Raw genomic sequence first — 22232 nt, forward strand, 5'->3', positions numbered from 1 at the left:
CAAGGAAATAATAGAGGCAGGTGGGAAAAAATAATAATCCCTGGTTTTGCTTCTGGGTGGAGTTCACACCCAGCAGATCAGGAATAAAATCCCAGCGCTTGGAATTGCAAAAACGCTCCAGAAATGCCCCATTCTTATCTTTCCTCCCTAGTTTGTAGCATGTGGATCTATGGCAGAATGTCTGAAACAATTATTCCCCATATTCCCATTGTGAATCAAAGGGACTTCTGAGATATCTAAAGGCAAAAAAGCAGTGAAACAGTGAAGGTCTGAGAATTACCAAAACCCCAGCGATGCAGGTTAACCCTTGTGACTGTGGCAGGGTCCAAACCTTTGGCTGAATGGAAAATGCTGCATTTATTGAGCAAGGAAACGAGTGAGTGCTGTGTTGGGAGGGAGCCCCAGTGACAGGCCCCAGGTGCTGATGTGTGTGTGGACATGGAAGGGAAAAATACCCCTTCAGGAGCATCAAATGTGATCTTTTTGCACAATCAGGTTGGATTCTGAGGTTTAAAGAGGCCTAAAGGTACTTCTGGAAGGTGTGAAGGGTTCTGGGGTGGGGCTGGGACCCAGCCGGGAAGGCTCCAAACCACAGCAAAGTTACAAACCCTACAAAGGGAAAGGTTGGGAGGAAACCTTGACCCTTTCTGAGGCTTCCAGGTGCTGCTCTGGCTGCAGGCTGGTCCTGCTGTGGACTTGATTAGAGAAAGGGAAACGTCTTCATCGCGCCCAGCATCCCGGGGGAGGCGGGTTAATGGGAGCAGGGCAGCGCCGGGACCGTGTCAGGTCCGGAGAAACAAACCACGCTTTGATTGTTCCCTCCACCAGGAGATCAGCGCCCAGATAGGGTCCAGCTGTCCAGCCATCGAGGAGGCTAATTAGTCCAATTAATTAAGAAGTTGCTCCGTGTTTCCCCAGTGTCACACAGGGCTCTGAGAGAGAGAGAATGACAAGGGTGTAGAGAGCGAGAGGTCACGGGGAAAGCTTCGTGTCTGTTGGGGTAGATACACAGTAATTAAGTGACAATAGACAGGAACTTTGCTGCTAGAAGAGTGCTAATTAAAACCTGTAGGGTCCTGTTCTCCCTCAGGGATGCATCATGTGGCCCTATATCCCACTGGCCTAAAGGGAACCTGGTTTTAGGAGCAATTTACTCCATTTGGGCAACAACCACTCTTTGCTCTTTAGCTCTTGCACAGGGGCCATTTAATACATGGTGGACATTCCCAGGAGGCTTCTCAGACCTCGGGAACATCTGTGGGGAAGTGAGGTTAGGTCTGTTTTAGGGGTGGGAAGGTGGGGCCTGGCCAGGGCTGCTCCCCAGGCAGGGATCCAGGAGGGAAGCTTGCTACCATCCTTTATCCAGGAGTGTCAGATTCACTGGGGACCTGCTCAGTGAGCCTTTCTGTGTGGGGCTATCCTGTGCTCTTGGTTATGTCCATCACTCTGTGTCCTGGGTCCTTCTTATGGCCCAGGAAGATCCTTTCTTCCCCGAGGTGTTGGGTTGGAGGCACCCCAAGGCCACGGGCAGGAACCCAGTGACACAGAGCAGGATATTCACTTTTCCCCTGCCTGTGCTCTCCATTCTTCACACCCACAGCAGGGAGATCCATCCTCGGCTGAAACCTAAGCAACAAATGTTAACATTTCATTTTAAAACCTGAGCCAATCCACTTTATAATCCAGACACGGTGTCCTGAGTGAGCATTGCTGTTGGATAATCACACAGTGCTGTGGCCTTTTGCCCCCGTGCCTCGCACAACACACCCGAGGCATGAGATTAGGCTCCAATAATAACACACCCCGTTGTGCCTTTTTGCTCAATTGATAAACCTGCTGTATTAGGAGATATTGTCATAAAACTGAATGGCACCCTGTAAACCTGAATCACTCTCTTCTGTGTAGCCGGGGAATTAGATATTCCAGCTCCTCTCTTGGCTTTATTTCATGTCCCCAATATGCAAGAGACTATATAAGCTGCTGCTTTATTGTTTTTAAAACACTGTGAGCAACGCCGGTGCTGTATAAATATCTATTTTATATACTTTGATTCCTGTCTCGCTCACTGCTGTGGAACCACGCAGGTCATTTTTGGTTTAAATCTTGCCTGGGAAAGGAGAATTTCCCCCTTTTTTTTCCTGCAGAGAGCAGGTGGGGGAGACGCTGCTGCTGCACACGGAGCTGAGGGTTTCCTGATGAGATTCCAGGTTATAAATGTACACGAGGCACATTGCCAGAGGCGCTGTCTGTGCCAGGTGCAGCCTTTAGCCCTCTCCCATTCCTGCTGCTTGAGCTGCGGTTCCACAAACGGAGCGGGGAGAGCCCGGGGATGGAGAGAACGCTGCTTTGGGAGGGTGGCAAACTGGATATCGGCTGGATCTTCACTAGAAATGCACAATCCATCCATCCATCCATCCATCCATCCATCCATGCATCCCTCCCTCCCTCCGTCTGTCCGTCCGTCCCCACCTTGTGCGTTCCCCTCCTGGTCTGGGCTCTCGGGAGCGGCGGGATCGCGGGGACCCGGCGGATTTCCACGGCACAGCCGCCGCTCCAGAGCCCGGGATTAACGGAGCCGGGGCCGCCCGGGGCTCCCGGCGGGAGGAGCGGCCCCCGAGGCCCCGCGGAGCTGCGGCCACTTCTCCCCTGCTCCGGCCCTCCCCGGGCTGCGGATTAACCGGGAAGTGATACAAAAGGCACATATGCTCCTGTGTCCAGTCCTGTCTATTCATATGTGTGTTACTTAGCCTAATAAGGATTAGACTTAATGAATTGGAAGGAGTTAACAATATAAAGAGGCAATAGAAAAAGGCCTAAGTAGTCGTAATTCCATTTCATGTAGCTTTGGTGTTGCTTTGCTTTCAGCGAATAGGTGTAATCCTCTTTGAAATCAAAGGTGGTACAAAGTATGAATTTAAATTTGACATTTACAGCTCCTGTAAGATTTAGTATTCCAGAAAGGTTTGCTCTTCAAGAGGGAAAAAAAACCCCCCATGCCATCTGCTCTCCAGGACCATCCCTCCACAGGGCTCCTGCACACGAGGCTCATGGCAGTGGGGCTGGTCCAGCAGCAGGGATGGGGATGGGGATGGGCAGCAGCTGGAGTTACACCTCCACCCTCTGCTCTGAGGGTTGATTTGGGTTGATTTGTCTTAACTCCATGAGTTTGTAAAATGGTAAATATCATGGATTGCTGTGTGGGAGCTGCAAGCCTGACCCATGATATCCATCCATTCCTTCCATCCATCCATCCATCATCCATCCCATCCATCCATCCATCATCCATCCATCCATTCCATCCAATCCATCCATCCATCCATCCATCCATCCATCCATCCATCCATCCATCCATCCATCCATCCATCCCAGCTCTCTGGAGGCAGCAGTGGCCTCCCAGTCTGTTCCCAGTGCTGGTGTCAGTGGCACAGGGATGCTTCACTGCCCAAGCAGAGCCACAAGGAGAGTGGCACCTGCTGGCACCAGTCACCTGTCAGTGGCACTTTGGCCACTCACACAGGTGATTTTGCTTGATCTCTCTGAGAACTTTTTGAAGCCCATCTCTCGTTTGGACCTTGCAGTGCTTTTGTTGTGTGCTCATCTTCAAACGCATCGGGTTTCCCTGATGTGAAACCTGATTTCACCTTTGGGTGCATCATCCCTGGGGAAAGCCCAACATGGCACTGGTGGTTGGGGATTGAGAAATGGAAGTGGGGGAAGTTGGGGTGTTGGAAGTGGCAGAAATCAATGGTGCAGCCATGGGGGTGCATCCTCACTCCTCCTGCTCCCCCTGTACAGTGTGTGCATCAAAGCTGTCCTCCAAGATATTTTTTCTGGCTTCTGAAAGCAGACAGGCTCTGCGTGGAGGTGTCATTTGCTGCCTGTCCCTTATGTCATTGATTTTTAAGTCGTTAATTAACGCTAGGTGTCAGCCTGGAAGATGAATTCTGGCCCTACTCTCCCTTCTCTTTTGTTTTTTGGATTGTAAATGTTATAGATCGACCATGATGGAGGGATGAGGGGTCAAAGGACACGAGAGCATCTCTGCATATGTGCACACAGTCCTCCCGAACTGCCCATCTGTATCACTCAATAGATGGGGACGGGTGGAGGGGGGGACGTCCCTTTTGTGCCTGTGTCACTCCAGATAGAGACATTGCAGCTCTGTGGGGTGGTGCTGAGCCCTGGCTCTGTGCACATGCGCTGCAGGGAATGTCCTCACTGCCCAGCTGGGCCACGCTGGGGCTCGGGCTTGGCTTTTCCTCCCTGGGTGGAAGCAGCAGGGACTGGGCAATGCCACGTGAAAGGCAAAGTTAAACACCTGGCACTGAGGGTAAAACAGCAGAGCATTCAGTTTGTGTGGCAGGAGGGCATCCCAAAGGGTCAAGGAAACAGGTACTGCAGGATTTGGGGATTTGTGAAATACAGTCCATTCCCAAAGCCCAAAATAGGGTGTTCTTCAAAAGCCTCGAAGGGTAAATATTATCTTCACTGGGGTTTGTCAGTGGTTTTCCCTGGTGTCATGGTTTTCACTTTCTGCTGTGTTTTGCTCATTGGCCATGGAGGAGAGCTGCATTCTCCCTCTTTTCCTCCTTCCCACCTCCCTCAGCTCAAATTCACCTCCTGCTCCCCTCTTCCTCTGACCTCTCTGGAAACATCTCCCCTTGGAAGTGACACAAACGAGAGGGCTGAGTGGGAGGAGAGGCCCTGCTGCTCTGTGGAACTTTGGGATGTTTGACTTTCTGGGCCCTGTTGATTGACTGATGGATGATGCTGTAAGAAACCTCCACAACTCTGGGAGTGAAAATTGCAGATGAGCTTTGGAGGAGGAGGCGCTGAGTTTTCCCACACACGGATCCAACCCGGCCTGAGCTTGTTTTCCACCCTGGAAGCTGATCCAGGCGCACACACTGTGCTAATCCACTGTCCCCTCACTGCACTGTAAATCAATGGCAGGTCACTGTCTCTGTGCTCTGGGGTTAAGAGCGGGCTCAGCCCCGTGGCTCCGGGTCAGAGCGGCCCCGCAGCCTCCAGGGCCTCGCTCCGGGCTGGGATTTGGGGCTCAGCTTTTATGAAGTGGGAGAAGAATATCTGCCATGGTCAGAAGGGGTTTTGTGGGAGAGCTCTGGGCTGTGCAATTAATCATTAACTGTGTTTTGCTCAGTTTTCCTCTTTCCAGAGGAGCAGAGCTGAGGTCATGGAAAGTCCTGTGCCCAACAGCAGCTTTCAATGTCCTCCTCTGCTGATTTGCAAATCTTGGAGTATTTCTATAGTTCTGATAATTTTCTCTCATCCTGCCTCACTTTTTCTCCTGGGGATTTCTCATGTTCTGCATATCACCTCTTATTCCATGTGTGTATCCATGTGAAAAAACGCAGATGCATAGAAAAAATATAGAAAGTTCTTAAATCCCTGTTGTAACAAACTTGAGCTGTGGCTCCTGTAGGTCTATAAAGATCACTCAGGTCTTGCAGGAGGCTCCTGGGGTAATGTCTGAAATTTGGGAGCAGAGGGTTCAGACAAGATTGGCAGATCTGGGCATGGCAATAATCCATACCCCACAATCCACAGGAAATGCCTGAGCTTTGTTCACTCATGGAAAACACAAACCTGCCTGAACTCCTCCTGTGTGAGCTCGTGGGTTTGGCTGGGAGCAGAAGGATCCCCCTCTGTGGCTAAGGTTCAAGCCTGTGCATAAATCTCTGCCAAACCAGGTCTCTGCTGCCTGCCAGCCTTTGAGGACACTGATCTGAGCCATGGGTGACCCTGGGATGAGGTGTCCTGTCCTGTGTCAGCCCCCCATGGCAAAGTGCTGCATGGAGAAGGGATCTCCTGTAAGGCCAAGAGCAGAGAGCAGCAAGGGGCACAGTACCTTAAATCAAACGTGAGCACACAGCCAGGCCCTGCTTCCAATAGGACACTGGCTCTGGAAAATTTACCGTGTGCTTGGTTAAGGCCAGTCATTTTATTCCATAAGCAGCACTGCACCGTGGGGTTATTGCAGTGCTGCCAACAGAGGCTGTAAATATCCCTGGACAACAAAACTATTCATTAAAGCAATGTACCCTCAGCCGTCCAGCCTTAAGTTTGCTGACACTTAAATCCCCTCTCTAATGGTGCTTGTGTTGAGGCTGGCTGCAGCCAAGCCCCTGCAGCTCCTGCTGGCCAGGGATGGAGCTGGGGATGCTCTGTGCAGTGTGTGCCTTGTTCCTGGGCTGATCCCTGCCTGCCCTCTCCACCACAGCACGGTGTCCATGCCATCCTCTGCAGCCCAGCCCATGGCACGGGGCTCATGCTGACCCCTCAGCCAGGACCTTCCATCCAAATCTTTGCTATTTTGCCCGTTCAGGACACGCTGTTGTTGAAGTGACATCTTAATGCCACTTATCTGATGGATCTGTTACCTGCCTGCCTGCCCAGGGATGAGGGAAAGGACTGAGAGAATCCTTTAATCATTGCAATTGGAGAAATGCAGCTTAGGCAAACCTCTAACAATGAACAGCAGGGACAGCACCCAGGGAAGGGCTGGAGCTGTGGCAGGGAAGGCCAGGCTGGAGATCAGGAAAGGTTCTTTCCCCAGAGGGTGCTGGGCAAGGCCCTGGGGCTGCCAGAGCTCCAGGAGCCCTTGGACAGCACTCCGGGGATGCTCAGGGGGGATTGGTGCTTTTAAGGTCCCTTCCAACCCAAACCACTCTGTGACTCTATGACTGTGTGATCTGAGCAGCTCTTTTTAGTGTGTAAAAAGTCCTCCCCATATAATTCAGCGCTTCGTACCAGTTCCAGAGCAAACAAAATTGCATAAATAATAATTAACAGTAACAAATGTGGAGATTTAAGGGAGACATGCAGGAACAACACTTCAGGGACAGACAGGGCATCTTTCATGGGATGTGTTAACGAGGCAAAAATTGATTGTGCAGCGTCGTTCGGGGTGGACTCTCCTTCCCCCGGCAAACGCCTTTTCCAATTTTTATCCTGCTTTGGAAACAACTTCCTGCCCTTCCATATTGTGGCTCTCCTAAACAAGTGCTGTGTTTAGAAAGCCCGTGTTAAACTGTGTTAAGTAATGTAAGCAAACAGCCCGTGTGCGGTGCTGGCCGTGCGGGTGCTTTGCATGCTGATTTGTGGCTCTGCCTCCGCCGCTCCTGGCACCTGATCTTTCTTGCAAACGAGGCTATTTTGCCTCAAGGGTTCTCTACCGATTAAGTAATAAATAAATAAGGATAAAATGGGCCCAGCCTTGCCTAAAATAATTTTGGAGGTTAAAAAAGAGAAAGATGGAGGGGGTTGCTATTGATCGGAGCTTTTAAAACATTGCGGCTACTTTTCTGCATTAAATGATGATAGTTTTGGGAGCTGAATATGGAGGGAAAGAGTGAAAAATAACAACAGTGCATGAGATGGAGGGGTTTATTAGCCAGCAGAGATTGGTTTGTTTGTTTAGTTTTTTTCTTGGCTATTCCTTACTATCCCCCATGTGCTTGCAGCAAGGTAGCAGATTTCCCTGAACTTGATTCCCTCTAATGAACGTTGCTTTTTAAATCGGCCTTGCAGAAGTTTATTTTTGGAAGCCCAGAAAGGAATCCAGCCCTAAATCCCTTTCTTCTTAAACTCTCAGGTTGCAGGGTCTGGCACAGGTTTGTCTGATGTATTAAACCTGACACCCTCTTATCTAGCAGCCCGCAGATGGTCCCTGCGATAGCCCTCACTGATAACTGCTGGGGCTGCTGCTGCTTTTCCTCCAGTTCTGTGCCCTGGCACCTCTCACCCACGGCCCACAGAGGTGGCTGAGCTGCCACCAGCCCCTGCAGCTCCCCCACAGGTGCCTGATCCCCTCAGGGAGGAGAGGGCTTTGGGGCTGTGCTTTTTGTTGTGTCTCACCTGAGATGAGGGAGCTGTTGCTTTATCTGCCAGAGGACAGGGCTAGATCAGAGACTGGGAAGAAATCCTTCCCTGTGAGGGTGGTGAGGCCCTGGCACAGAGCAGCTGTGGCTGCCCCATCCCTGGAAGTGTCCAAGGCCAGGCTGGAGGGGGCTTGGAGCAAGCTGGGACAGTGGGAGCTGTCCCTGCCCATGGCAGGGGGTGGAACAAGATGAGATTTAAGATCTCTCCAACCCAGCCCATTCTATGGTTCTATGAATGGTGTCACATGAAAAGATGCTCATGCACAGATGTTTTGCCCAAGGTTCTGCTGTGGGTTCATCTCTACCCCTGTCCTCTCCACCCCCCAGCTGTGGGAGCAGCTCAGCTTGAGCAACAAACAACACAGGGTTGTCTGTGATCTGTGTTTGGAAAATAAAAGGAAAACAAACTCTATAATATTTTATAGCTTCTGCCATGGCAGTGTCACACCCTGCTGTAGCAACCGCAGTGCTCAGCTTGACGTGAAGGGTAAGCCAAGGGCAGGCAAAAAAAATCCTTGTTTTCTAATATTATTAAACTTCAAATATTCCAAGTTGCTACAAATAATAAAGAGTAAATTTAAAGGGGACTGTGAAAAATGGGGCAATGAACATCTGTGCTATGTTGATTTATCTGGCAAAAATAAGCAGAGGAGTGAAAGCAGGAGCAATTTCTCAGGAGCTGGGCTGGTGCAGGGACGTGTTTGCTGCATGGCAAGGAGCAGCACGGGGCTGGGGTGAGAGGCCAGAGCCCAGCCTCTGCTGCTGGAGCCTTGGATGTTAATCTTGGTGATGGGGAGGGAAATATTGACAGCAGGATGGTGCTCTCTGCCTTGAATGACAGGCCATATGTTTGTAAAATAGTCTGAAGTACCAAATAGAAAGGGCCTGGGCGAGTGGAGAGAGACGTATTTTCTCTTTACATGTAAAACTTCCAACTCTTGGCAGGAGCCCAGCAACAATTAATCAGCAGGAGCCTTTTAGAAAGGCTCTTCCTAGGAAATAAGGGTACAGAAAAATCCTTTAAATTAAACATAATTTAAAACAAAGTAGTGTGTCAATAGGGGGAAAAAAAAAGAGAATGGACTTGCAATAAATACAGATTACTTGGTATAAATCCATCAGGCCTGATCCTGTCTGTGCCGCCATGGCTTTCTTGGTGTTGGATTTTTGGCAGGGATGAGCAGGATGGGGGATCCAGGGATGCCCCAAAGGATGCAGGCAGTGAGGGATGGGAGGAGAGTGGGGTGGGAGCCCCAGGAGCTCCCCAAACCCAGGAGCCCCTGGAAAGGAGTGGGGCTCTCACCATGGAGCAGTGAGCAGCAGAAATGCTGCTGGGGGGAGGGAAAAGAGGAGGAGGAGGAGGAGATCGGATTTCTAAGCACCCTTGAAACCAAAGCTGCACTGTTTATAAACTTCCATAAATATTAATTGATATTTAATAAGGTAGGCAAACACAAGGGAAAGTATTGTTTTGGCCAACTCCTACACAGCGATCCCAGCCAAGCGTGAAAGAGTTTGTGTAACTTTCCTCAGGGGTTAAGAGCAGGTCACGGAAGGTCCTTTTTCCTGGCCGCTATCCCAGCTTTCTGAGCTAGAAGGGAACCCAGGAGGCTCCTGGGAACCGAACCCAGATACCTGCTGGCTGCAGGGTGAAACTCCTGGGCTGCAGCGGGCACAGCGCGCGGGCATCGCGCCCCACAGCCGGCCCCGCGCGGCTTTCCGCGGGGATTAGGCTGCAAAGGGGGTGACTGTTTTGTCAGATGGGCAGGCTGATGAGCTAATCACGGCTGTTAATTGATATGCTTTCCCACATAACTTGACAGATCAAACAGGTGGTGAATGGCCCTCGCGCTGATTCACGTCGGGCTGGCGTCCCGGAGCTGGGCTGCGGCTCGTGCAGATAGAATGACAGGGAAATAGGTCAGTGTGCAAAAAGGACAGGCTTGGCACCCACCAGAGCTCCTCCATTCCCACCAACCCTCCTCTGGAATACAAGTCCCTTACACGGCTTCTTTATGTAATGCTCACTACCAAAGGGTGGAGCAAAATTCAAGGGAATGCGTTTCCTCCAATGATTTTCGGTGACTTACTGAGGTTTTGCTGCCGGCTCCAGAGAAAAGAATCATGAAAGTATTTAAGTTTTATTTCTCATTCTCCTACCGTGCATGGGCTGATTCATGGATTTGCACCGAGACTTAGTGGAAAAATCAATGTCAAATAGAATGGAGGCTGATATTATAAAATTAAGATCTAAGATTTTCTGGCTGTAGAGCTACACTCAGAGTCAATCTGTTACAGGGACTTGCAGCAAGTTCATGGGGAAGTGGGGGCAGAAATGAGTCTCTTCTTGCCAGCTCCTCTTCCAGAAATGTGGCAATTCTTCCAACCTTGCTCCACACCTAGAGCACCCAACTCCTCCTTGCTTCTAAAACCCCACCCTTGGGATATTTCATTATTCCTGTGCATGGGGGTTAGCTAGTTCTGTAGAGAAATATCTCCTCTGACCCCACAGCTGGAACGCCAGGGCTCTATTCCATGACAAATCTCATTTTGGAGTCAATGGATGCAACATCTATTCTGGCTGTTCGTGATTTTGGCTCATTCCTGTGATTTTTCTTCCTGGGGAGGGAGGGAAGAGGCACGGTGTATTTGTTGGCCAGATGGTGAAATGGCATTTCAGAGTCATTGCTCAAGCACTGAAAGCAGCCAGGACCCTTCTCCCCGCAAACTGCAGGATTGTTGGAGCGGAGGGAAAAGTAGATCTGTTGGAAGAGCACCACAGGTCCTGGGCACCAACAGAAAGCTGGAGGCTTTACAGAGTTTGGGGTGGAGGGATTTTTTGCCAGTCCTTTTTCTTTTCTATTTCCTTTTTTTTTTTTTTTTTTTTTTGTGGAGAGAGAAGGAGTGATCTTGTAATTTAACCAGATGCACTTCCCAACTGGTGAGCGCCTCTCCAAGCTGTACCTTGTTTGGAAAGCACATCCAAAACCCAGCTGTGATTGCAGAGCGAAACACCACTGCCAGCACTTGAATTACAGACAAAGGCAGTTCCACAACAGCCTGTATCGAGTTCACCACTTTTAATTACAACACCCCACGGTGGAACTTTCACAAACCATTTTATCCGTGCGGAAAATCGAATGAAACGAGCAGGCCCCTCAAGAAAGCCCCGCGTTCGTCCCAGCGGAGTCTGCGGCAGAGCGGGGTGTTCCACGTGGGCCCTGTCCCCAGATTGACAGGGGTTACCTTTGATGGGAGGCAGATGGAAAAGGGAAATGTAGGGATTAATCCCTGTGTCCCAGATGATGCAGCAGCCTGAGCAGGTGGCGGGGAGGCCGAGCCCTCTCCATCTCTCATTGTGTCGCGGCGCCGGCCCAGCCTGCGGCAGGGCTATTATGTGATATAATGGTGAGATGGGAACAGCCAGGGAACTTCTTCCTTTGTGTTCCAAAGGCCACGATGGCATCTTTATTTGATAAAGGAATTGGATTATGTCTAATCCCCGCTCTTGGAGGCGTTTTATTACTTAGAAAACACTTCCTTCAAAGCTCCTTGGCTGTCGCGAGCGGGGTGTAAAACACTGCTGGCGGGAGAGGTGATGCCAAGTTTTCCAGGGATGAGCAGAAATCCTCAGATCCTTTCTTGGGGGCTGCATTCAGATTTAAGGCATTTTTTGATTAAATTCTGAAATTGAAGCCAGGCTGTGCCTTTTAATGAGCATCTGATGAAGAGCCCAGAGCTGGAGCCACCCAGCCTGTTCACCACGTGCTTAAATCATGTTATGCTCCCATCCAGGATATTGTGCAGGAATTTAGATTCTTTCGTAATGAATAATACATCCATGAAATGTGAGCCCTGTAAATTTAGGGAAACAAGCTGTCAAGTGACCCAAGGAGTAAAATTGAGGAGGTGAGTGCCATGAGCAGAACACAGAGCACATTGTCTCGGGAACTTCCTTTGGCACCGGTGATGGGACACACTTGGCAGATCAAAATAAAAGCTCAAAGTGGGGAAGAGGAATTATGTGGCCAGAGAGCATTCAGTGGTTTGAATCATTTCTAATGCCATGACAGGCCTGTAAACCAGGAGATGAACTCTCCTGGACCTTGGGGGGCTCCTGTGGGCATTTTGGAGGAACAGGGGTCAGCTCCCAGTTCCACCAGAACAGGCTCAGCAAACTTCCTCAGAGCTGCAGGTCAGGTTCCCTTTTAGTCCCTGAACTTTCCTATTCTCCGTGTCCTCACAGCAGAAGTGCTTCCAAGGGTTGTCTCATTTCGGTGGTCAAAGTTCCCAGACCAAAATATCTGCTGAGTTTTGTTACTGGTGCTGGGAGGAGAATTCTCCCTCCCCTCAGGGAGCTCCAGCCTTTCAAACCAAGGTAATCCCTCCCTGGAGGCCCTGACACTAAACCCTGTGACCTCAGCAGACATTTATCACCACCTGAGGGCTGGGCAAGGTTCACTGAACTTCATCCAGGGCTGGGGCTGGGTGGGAGCTGGGAGAAAGTCTCTGGTTTCATCCAGGGCTGGCACTGAGGTTGGAAGCTGCAAGTTCTCCCAGGCTCCAGGAGAATCTAAATACTGCTTTTTTCTGGGGAGGCACAAAAGTCGGACCATAGTAGAGGTTTGAGGGGACTCATTTCATCAATTCTTTCTTAAATCAGGGACTGTCTATGCCAGCTTCTCCTTACTCATGGTGGGTTTAGAGAGGAAGGGGTGGGAGGTGTTCCTGCCCTTGGCAGGGACTGGGAATGAGATGATCTTTAAGGTCTTTCCAACCCAAACCATTCCATGATCCTGTGAAGAAGGAGGGAGCTTCCCCCATCCCAAGGTGACACAGTGAAGTGCTGGGGCACAAGAACCTTTCCAACCCTTGGACCTAAAAGCTTTTCCTTCTCTCCCTGCCCACATGGGAGGTGTGGAGCCTTCTCCTCACTGACCAGTGACCGAAAGCAGAGCTGCCTTTTCTTCCAGAGTATTTCACTACACAAGTGCTTTTGAAATAAGGAAAAACAGGGGGAAATTGCAGTGGGCTTAGCAGACAAAATTGAGCAGTTGGCTGTGGCAAGGCATACAGTACTTAAATGCAAGAGCTGATCTAATCGTTGTTCTCGAGGAAGCTTTTTGCTGCATTTTAGCACACAAAGCTTTTCGTTTTCTCTTTTGTGGCTTGAGCTGCTATTTAAGAAAGCAAAAATCAATAAACCTTTCCAGCTTTCAATCTTTTGCCCCAAAAGGTGTTTTTTTGGGTAGTGTTTTGTCATTCATAAGCTGTGGCGACAAATCCTTGACATCATTCGTGGATAATATCGATCAGCTCTTCCGTTGCACCAAAGGACAAATAGAAATAATTTATCTGTCTGGACTCCAAAACAGCAAAAGACAAAGGGCTCTGCCAGCCACCCATGACAATCAGCAGCTGAAGGTATTAGCAGGGGGTCAAGTTCAGAGGTCAGCGGTCAAACAGGTTGTCATCAGTTTCTCACAGGCAGCAGAGTGGAAAAAGCCAGCTGGGTTTTATTTGCCAAACCCTGGAGCCTGGTGGAGGTGGGTGCTGGTGGCCCAGGGGTGCTGTCCAGGGGATGTTGTAAGTTTGGGTTAATTTCCTGTAAATCTGGGGTCTTAACTCCACCTTCACTCCGGGACTGAGGGCAGGTCCAGGAAAACCATGAGAAGCTGCTGTTGCTGACATTGCTCTGAGCATTCCCAGGATCCCTTTGTTTTGGTGTTGTTACACGATTTTGTCCATTTTTCTGCACATCTTCTGGGGCACAGGGTCATAAACTTGCTGTTTCAAATGTGTCTTCCATTAAGGTCTTGGCAAAAACCAGGAGATTACTGAGCAAGCTGCTGCATCCCAAATATATTTCCTTGGATATAGGGATAGAATTGAGGGGAAGCATCAGCTATACCCATGTTCTTCTTCTCCACCACCAGTGCCACCAAATTAGAATTAACAGGCGTTTCAGTCATGATTAAATAGGATGCTGTATGGACTCAGTCCCAGAGGGAAAGCCTCCCTGGTCAAATGTCCCTAAATCTGCCAGTGCTGAGCCTCACACATCCAAAATCTCCTCCTGTTGTACTGAGAGGTCTGCAGGGTCTGTATCAGCAGCAAAAGCACCTAAAGCAAACTCGCTGCCTCCTTGGGTTTATCTGCAATGCAAATAGACACCTGAACTGCTCCTTTCCCCAGCCTCATAAAAAACATGGGCTGCTCTGGGCTTTATGGGAAACCTCTGATCCATCATTCAGGCAGGGCAGCACGGCTGCTGCAGGAATCCCTTGGGCAGCCAGAGGGGAAGGGTCCAGCCAGAGCTGCCTGTCTGAGCCTTGGCTGTCCATAAACCCAGGCACTCAGGGCATCCATCAGTCAGGGGGGCACTCCCAGAATTACTGCACCGAGGGGAGGAGGCCATGGCAGTAAATGAGGGTGGATAAAATAGCACGATCCCCATTTTCCCACATTCTGGGTGCTTTCGTGGACTGTCTCCCCCTCTCCCATGTCCTTCAGCACAGTTACTCCCAGTGTTTTCATTTTCAGAGGGTGGCAAACAGAGATCTGTGCTGTGTTTAAGCAGGAGTGCCTCGGTGGAGTCTCTCTCTGGGTCTGTGCTCACACAGTATTGACACCTGGAGAGGAACTCTCTGCACACACACTCCCAGGAACATTTTATCCAAACTGGGACGGGTTTCCCCCTCCTCACCAACAACTGGCTGAGGCAACAGAGACTTTCTTGCAAGAAGCAGCACTGCAGGTAGCTCTGGGCAGGCTCTCTCTCTGCATTTCACACAGAGGGAAAGCAGGGGAAGCACTTGTGCAAACACAAATTCCCACTGGATAAATAAGCTGGGCACATGATGCCAGCAGCCACAGAGTCCATGTGGTAAATGTGGTGCTTTGCTTAAATTTCTTCTGGCAGACGGAAATTCTGCCTTTTATTTTATTTTATTCTCCCAAGGACACTGTCAAGGTCACCACGAATCCTGATGCTCCAAAGAGTGTATCAGGGATACAAACCCATTTCACCAGGCTATTGTTGTATGTATCCTCCTGTGCATCCAACTTCATTTCCACTTCAATTTTATCAACCTTCCGCTGGAGACTCAAGGAGATAGGAAACAAGTACTGACACGAATTAGCCCGGAGATTGACTGATATAGCTCAGCCCAGGGAACCCTGGGTAAAACCTTCTCTGGGCTCTTTCTCTCTTGCTTTCTCTCTGCCTTTTTTTCCCTTTTTTCTTTTCCTTGCTCACCCACCCCCCTTTTTTTCCCCCACTACGGCTGTCTCTGTCAGTCACCTGTCAGAGATGTCACCAGTCCTGCCTGGGATGACAGACAGGGCAGGAAAGATTTTGATGGGGTAATTTGCCAAAAATACCCAACGTGGCATATTAAAGATGGCAGCTGGTGGCAAAGGCTCTGGGGAGGAGATTCCCTGTGGATAACCCCATCTTTCTCTTCTCAAAACTTCTGTGAACCCCAAAGGTGCTCTCCCCTTTGCTTTGGGGAATCCATGGAAGAATTGGAATGGAATTCATGGAGTGTTGGTCCATGCACTGACCTGTTGGTGTGGGAGGACACCCATGCTCCCCTTCTTCACCTCTGCACCCCAGCCTAGGGTGGAGGGATCTGGAAGCTCCAGGATGAGGGGTTTTGCTCCATAGAGTCCAATCCATGCTCCAAGCAGGGAGCACCAGACTCAAGTGTGCTGTGGACAGAGGACCTGGCTCCCATCATGGGCACAGGGCTTCAGTACCTGCCCTCTCCGCAAACTTCAGCCCCTCTTCTTCCTCTGTGTAGGAAATTTATGCCCTTTGGGTTCAAAAAAGGCTCCTAGAGGGAAAGAGAAAAGGGAGAGAGAGAAAGAGAATGAAAATGATTTTAATTTTTTTTGGCGTAGAAATGAAGCTGATATTGAAAGTGAGTAAATTTTAATGAAACGGTGCAAAAATGACATCATTTACTCAGAAATCATTAATTTGTCAGCATTAATATTTCAGCTACAACATTGCCTGTCATTCTGTGCCAGCAATGACTGATAAATCTATAAAAGTGTGCTGCTAATTTACTGAATATTTATGTGCAGTGTCATTTGCAGAGTAGGATTTGAATTTATTTCACTCAGTATTCAGCTGGAGAACATTCCCAACAAACCTAAAATGAGCAGTGCCAGGCTGTGCAAAGTGAGGCTGGCAGAAGTTGCCCAGTAGCGTTGGGAAGGGAGAGGAGCTGTGGTGGGAGCTGCAGTGTTTCCCTGGCACGAGGCCGTCCCTGCCAGGGCAGCGCGGGTGGTGGGCACAGGGCACGGCAGCCGCCAGCCCCGGGGCTCTGCTGACACACATTTGTCACAGCTCTGCCATTTCTCATCTCAGACCCCCTCGGAGGTGGCAGCTCGTCCGTTCCACCGCCCACGAGGCCGCGCACGTGTCGGGAGGGAGCGAGCGCTCCTGAGCCGGGGCTTGGGGGGGTTCTGTGCCAGGCTGGAGCACAGGGGAGCCTTGGCACAGCTGGGCTGGGACGTTTGAGGAAGGGGGAAGGAGAGGGGAGATTGTGGCAGATTTGTGCAGTCAAGGTGGAATGGGGCTGATGGGGTCCAGCCGTGCTTCATGCGACATGGGGACACTTGTGTTGGGTCCATGGCATTGGTGGAGTGTCCATGGCGCTGGTGAAATGCTCATAGGAGTGGTTGGCATGTCCATGGCACTGGGGGAGTGTCCCTAGGAATGGTTGGAGTGTCCATGGGAGTGGTTGGAGTGTCCATGGCATTGGTGAAATGCTCATAGGAGTGGTTGGCATGTCCGTGGCACTGGGGGAGTGTCCGTGGGAGTGGTTGGACTATCCATGGCACTGCTGGAGTGTCCATGGGAGTGGTTGGAGTGTCCATGGGAGTGGTTGGAGTGTCCATGGCACTGATGGAGTGTCCCTAGGAGCGGCTGGTATGTCCATGGCACTGCTGGAGTGTCCATAGGAGTGATTGGAGTGTCCATGGCACTGCTGGAGTGTCCATGGCATTGGCAGAGTGTCCACAGAAGTTGTTAGAATGTTCATGGCACTGCTGGAGTGTCCATGGGAGTGGTTGGAGTGTCCATGGGAGTGATTGCAGCATCCACAGCTGGTTCTTGGGATGAGGAGATTTTTTGTCACACCAGAACCTTCCCGGTGTCCATGCTCTGATCCCTGCAAGGCTCCCAGGAATGCTCTGCTCCAGTGGTTCCAGGGAATTCTGGTGCTTTGTGTGGTGGTGTCAGGGTGCAGCACAGCCACCAGCTGTGTTTTGGGAGAGGGAGTTCTTTGGATGCCCAGCTTGGTCGCCAAAATGTGATTTTGAGATGATAGAACCCCTTTGGAAGTTCAGGCTGAGTTTGGATAGTGCTTTCAGGCAGAAAATGAAGGAAAAATATGGAAAACACTTCTGGCTTAAGCCCTGACACGGGGTATTCCACACTGCTGGGGAGGAACTGCCCAGGCCCAGTGACCGCAGCCCTGTGTGCATTCCCTGGGCACCATTCCCACTGCAGATTCCCAGGATTCAGGGTGCTGGTGGCTGCTCCTGGTCCTTGCAGGAGCCCCCAGAGGGTCCATTCACCCCAGTGTCCCTCTGGGCTCTCCCTGAAGCTCCTGCAGGCGAGCCCCAAGCACAGGAGCTGCTGGTAATTAACGGGGTATTAATCCAACTGCAGCACCAGAGCCTTATTATAGTCACATTTTTCACTTTCATCAGAATAATATTGTATTATATTAATATTTATTTCTGGCTAATGGGCTGTGAAATGAGCTGGGGGATGCTCCTGGTGGGGTTGGGGGTCCCTCCCAAGAACCAGCAGGGCCTGTGTCCCTTCCAGCCTCTCCCTTCCCCAGGGGTTGGGAATGTTGTGGTGGGTGGGGATGGAGGTGCCAGGGATGCCACTGCCCCTGCTGGCCTCCAGGGCACAGGGAGAGGGGGAACAGCTCAGGACAGGCAATCCAGAGCCTCCAGGTCTGACAGGTTTGGGCATGGCTGTCAACAAGATGGAGATTTACTTTAAAGGAGGGGGAAAATCCTTGCTTACACTTCACCACTCACATCTATTAGTTGGGAAAATAAGGATGGTGTGAGAGCAAGGAATAAATCCCTTCTAAAAATATATTGGGTGAATGCATTAATTTTCCTGTGCACATGAAAGAGGGTAGGAGAATGAATTTTAAGCTCGATTCATTCTCCAAAACGAATCTTAAGCCATTTAATTGTTGAGTGTTGGCATAAAAACATATTATTTATGAAGCTGTGCCTTGGTTCTACATGGCCTCTGTGCTTTTTTCCTTCTTTTAAAGCAAATCTCATTTATTTCTTCCTAAAAGGTGCTCTAGAATCTAATATGAGCATTATGAATATTTAATTTTCCAAGCAGGGTTTACACAATCCCCGAGTGCCTGGTTTGGGGCTGGAGCAGATCCTTCCCTTTCTGCTCTGCTTGGTCCATGCCAGCAGGAAAGAGGGGATGGCTTTAAATTGGAAGAGAGCAGGTTTAGATGGAATGTTAGGGAGAAATTCTTCTGCCCCATGCCTGGAAGTGTCCCAGGCCAGGCTGGGTGGGGTTTGGAGCATCTGAGACAGCAGAAGGTGCTGGGGTTGGAACTGGATGGGCTTTAAGGCCCCTTCCCACCCAAAGCTTCCTGAATTCTGTGTTTTCCTGCTCCATTCCCAGTTCCTGTGCAATCCATGTGTGTCACAAGGGGAGCAGGAGGTGCTGGGGACACTCTGTGGTTGTAGAACTCCAGTGGCTTTCTTAGAGGGAGGATGGCACCGCCGTAAAGCCATCGCACAGGAGAGGGAAGCTCCTGGTCTGCAGCTTAATCATTAGTAAAAAATTATTTCCTACAGTGTTAAAGATCTAATTGGTCCAATCAAAAGGCAAATTAATGACAGCTCATTTGGAGAAATCTGCATGTGTTCCAGCAGAGGCTGCAGGGAGGAGCCACAGCATTCCCAAAGCTGGCAGAGCTGCAGTGGGAGCACAGGGTGCATTCTGCAGCACAGTGTGTGTTCCTCACCAGGGACCTGGTGATGCCTGGGACGTGGGAGAAAGACAATCATTTTATTAGTTTCATTTTTTTTTTATGCTTACAATATGTGCATTTTCCCTGTCACTGCTTGGAATTTCCCTCTGAAACCAGAGGAACAGGCTTGTGCTCTCAGAGCAGTCAGCCCAACTCCCAAATCCACACCAGACCAAACCCCTGGGAAAATGTTTTATTTTCCAGTTTGTAAGTGATATGTTTTCTTTATGGGGTGAGGAATTTTCCTATCTCACAGCCTGACTTTTTGCAAACCACTGAGAATCTGTCCCTTTTCTGTTCTGTAAAAATCAGAGTTCAAGCAGCAGGATGCTCAGGGATGTGAGGATGCACTCCTCTGGACCTGTGCCATGGTTTCTGTAGGTTTATCTCCTGCCCATACCCTGCAGGGTAAAGCAGCCTCAGACAGGGCTGTCTGTCAGCTCACAACCCTCAAAGCTTCATTTTATTAAAAACACATTGAACACTTCATACCAACAGGTTCCCACAAAACACCTGCCTGTATCCGTGCCTCAAAAATCCAAATTCCCTGTAACAGTATTGACAGCAAAAGGTGTGACCCCCAAACACAGAGCAAAAGCACCTTGCAGGCTGCATTTTGGGCAGCCTGGACATCTCCCTGTCCCTGCCTCCATCACCCCTGGCTCACAGAGCAGGTGCTGGGCTGGTCCTGTGCTCCTGGACGTTCCCCACACTGTGCCCAGCTGGGCGCCAATGCCTGGGTGCTGCTGGGGCAGGGAGGGTCAGAGCTGCCCAGGCTCAGGGATGGGGCAGGGAGGGCCAAATCTCCCCAGGCTCAGGCACTTCCACCCCCCAGCACCCAGCTGAGCATCTCCCCCTGCCAGGGCTCTCCTTCCTGGGATCTCCTTTGTGCTCCCTCCTTCCGTCCCACCCAGCCCAGCCCAGCCCCAGCTCAGACGTTTTTCCCTGCCAGCCATTCCCTGCCTGAAGCTGGGGCAGCCCAAATGGTCTCACCTTTCCCCCTGCTCTGATAAATGCTCCCTGTGCAGTTCCTGTAACCTCCCCGCGCGTCCTTCATCTGTCAGAGATCGCAGCCTTTTACGGCGGGTCATTATTTCCCCAGCAATTCCAACAGAAATATTTCCAGTCCACACCAAGCGATCTATTTCGCTTCCCCACCCACCACATTAGCCTCTGAATACTCTCATTATACCATTACTAATTAGAAATTCTCTCAAATTGGCGGCTGCATTAAAAAAAAAGACAGTGTGCTGAGCATATGGCATAATATCCTATTAATGAACACTCTAAATTCAAACTCAGGTCAGCTGTTCATTTCTTGCTCATGACACCCAGGCAAGGGGGAGAAAAGCAAAGCTTCTTTTTTTCTTTTTTTCCCCTCCCCTTCTCAAATGCATACTACAGAATGCTGGGGTGCAGTGGTGCCTTAGGCCAATGGTTTATTTGATTTGACTGATTTGTTTTTTTTTAGTAGTAGTAAAAAGAAAAATTTTAAATTTTATTTATATAAATATGAATTCATAAAGCAGAGTGGAAGGCACTTGCTGGGCAGTGCTCCCCTGTGTGGTGCCTCTCTTAAACCAGCAGAACAGGCCACGTGCCCTGCCCTGAGCATCACAGCACCCTGAATGTCCTGCCAGGCTGTGTTTAGTCCTGCCAGTGCCAGAGCAGGGATGGGTGAGGACAGGAGCTGCAGCACACACACTTTTTTCCCTTTTTAGCTAATTGGGCTAATTGCAGCAGCCACTGCCCCTGTGAGCTGTGCTGGGCTGACCTCACCTTGTCCCGAATTGAGCTGGGGCTGGCTGTGGAGCTGCTGCTGCAGAGCTGGGCTCAGCACCCTCCAGGTCACTGCTGGGGCTGGGGTCCCCGGGCAGAGCTCCTCTCTGGGGGCTGGGGGGGTCAGCAGCACGGACAGGACCCCCCAGCTGCTGCTGCACCCCTACGAAGGCTGGGGCTGCTCACTGTGCCTTGCTCCATTCGCAGTTTTAGGCTGGGTGGAAAGGTGCCAGCGAGTGGGAGGGCTGGGTGTGAGCATCCCTGTGCTTTAGGGGACAGGCAAAGGTCACCCACCTTCCCAAGGATTATTTTATGGTGGGGTTTTAGTGCCGTGAAATTCACAGCACAGTTAAAGAGCAGATTCCTGTTCCTTCCCCTGCTCTGGGCAGTTGAGCTGTCAGGGCTTTAGGCCCCATCAGTCTTGTTGTCACTGAGGTTTATAAAACCACTAAATGATATTATGTCAGCTGATTCTTTAATGGGATAATCATTAGCCAAGACCTGAGTAAGGTGTTTTTTTGCCATCACTAATTTCACCCCAAGGTGAACGAGCAGCGGAGCCCTGGGGCAGGGGTTTGTGCTGAGCCGTGCCCACGCTCCCTGCTCCAGCCCTGCTGCTGGCACGCACCCCGTGCCCTCAGCATTGTCACACTGGGCCAGGGCACGGCCTGAAGGTTGTGACCTCCACAGGTGTCACAGGGCTCCTGGCTCCAGCCCTGAGAGCTGGGATGGGATCTCACCCCCCTGGCTGCCTGCGCTCCTTCCCTTCATCCAGAGAACACAAGGGTGAGGGCTGAGGTCTGACCTTCCACTGAAAACTGGAAAAGTTTAGGTTTCTCAACAAAATTAAACTTTTCCGTTGAAAACAAGTATTTTGCTTCATCAAGAATCCAATTTTCTGTCAAAATAGTTTTCATTAAATATTTCCAAGCAGCCTCGGGTTAGTATTGATTTAAACTGGTGCAAGGGAGAGAGGAATGAGGCTTTGTCTCTACAAAGATCATGTTTGCCCACCAATTAAAATTACAGTAGAAGTGAGGAGCTGCTGCTGCCTCCAAAGGGGAGTTGGTTAATGAAACACTCAGTAATTATCCTCGTTAGACATCCCAGGGAGTGGTCAGGACCCTGGGAGCAGTGGGGCTGAGGGGTTTGGGAAGGGAGGTCTTCTCCTGTGGGGGCACCTGAGGGGAGGCCTGGCCTCCATCCTTGGGGTGCCCTCTTGGTTCTCCGGGTGGTCAGGACTTGCTGCAGCTCCTGGTGGACAGGGAGACAAATTGTGGCTCTTGGGAGTGCACAGGAATCAGGTGATGCCTGGAAATCATGGGACGTCACTCAGTGGGGTGTTGTGCTGCTCATTTAGGCTTTTTCCAGAAAATTCACTATAAAAGTTGAAGTGAGGTGCAGGAGTGGCCGTGCAAGGGGCTTTTCTGTGCTGTGATGGGGAGCTGGGAGCAGGGTGGGCGTTGGGGTCACTCAGCCTGGGGAGGGCAGAGGGACTGGAGGAGTCCCT

Source organism: Melospiza georgiana, chromosome 19 (assembly GCF_028018845.1).
Source record: "Melospiza georgiana isolate bMelGeo1 chromosome 19, bMelGeo1.pri, whole genome shotgun sequence".
Taxonomy (NCBI): Eukaryota; Metazoa; Chordata; class Aves; order Passeriformes; family Passerellidae; genus Melospiza; species Melospiza georgiana.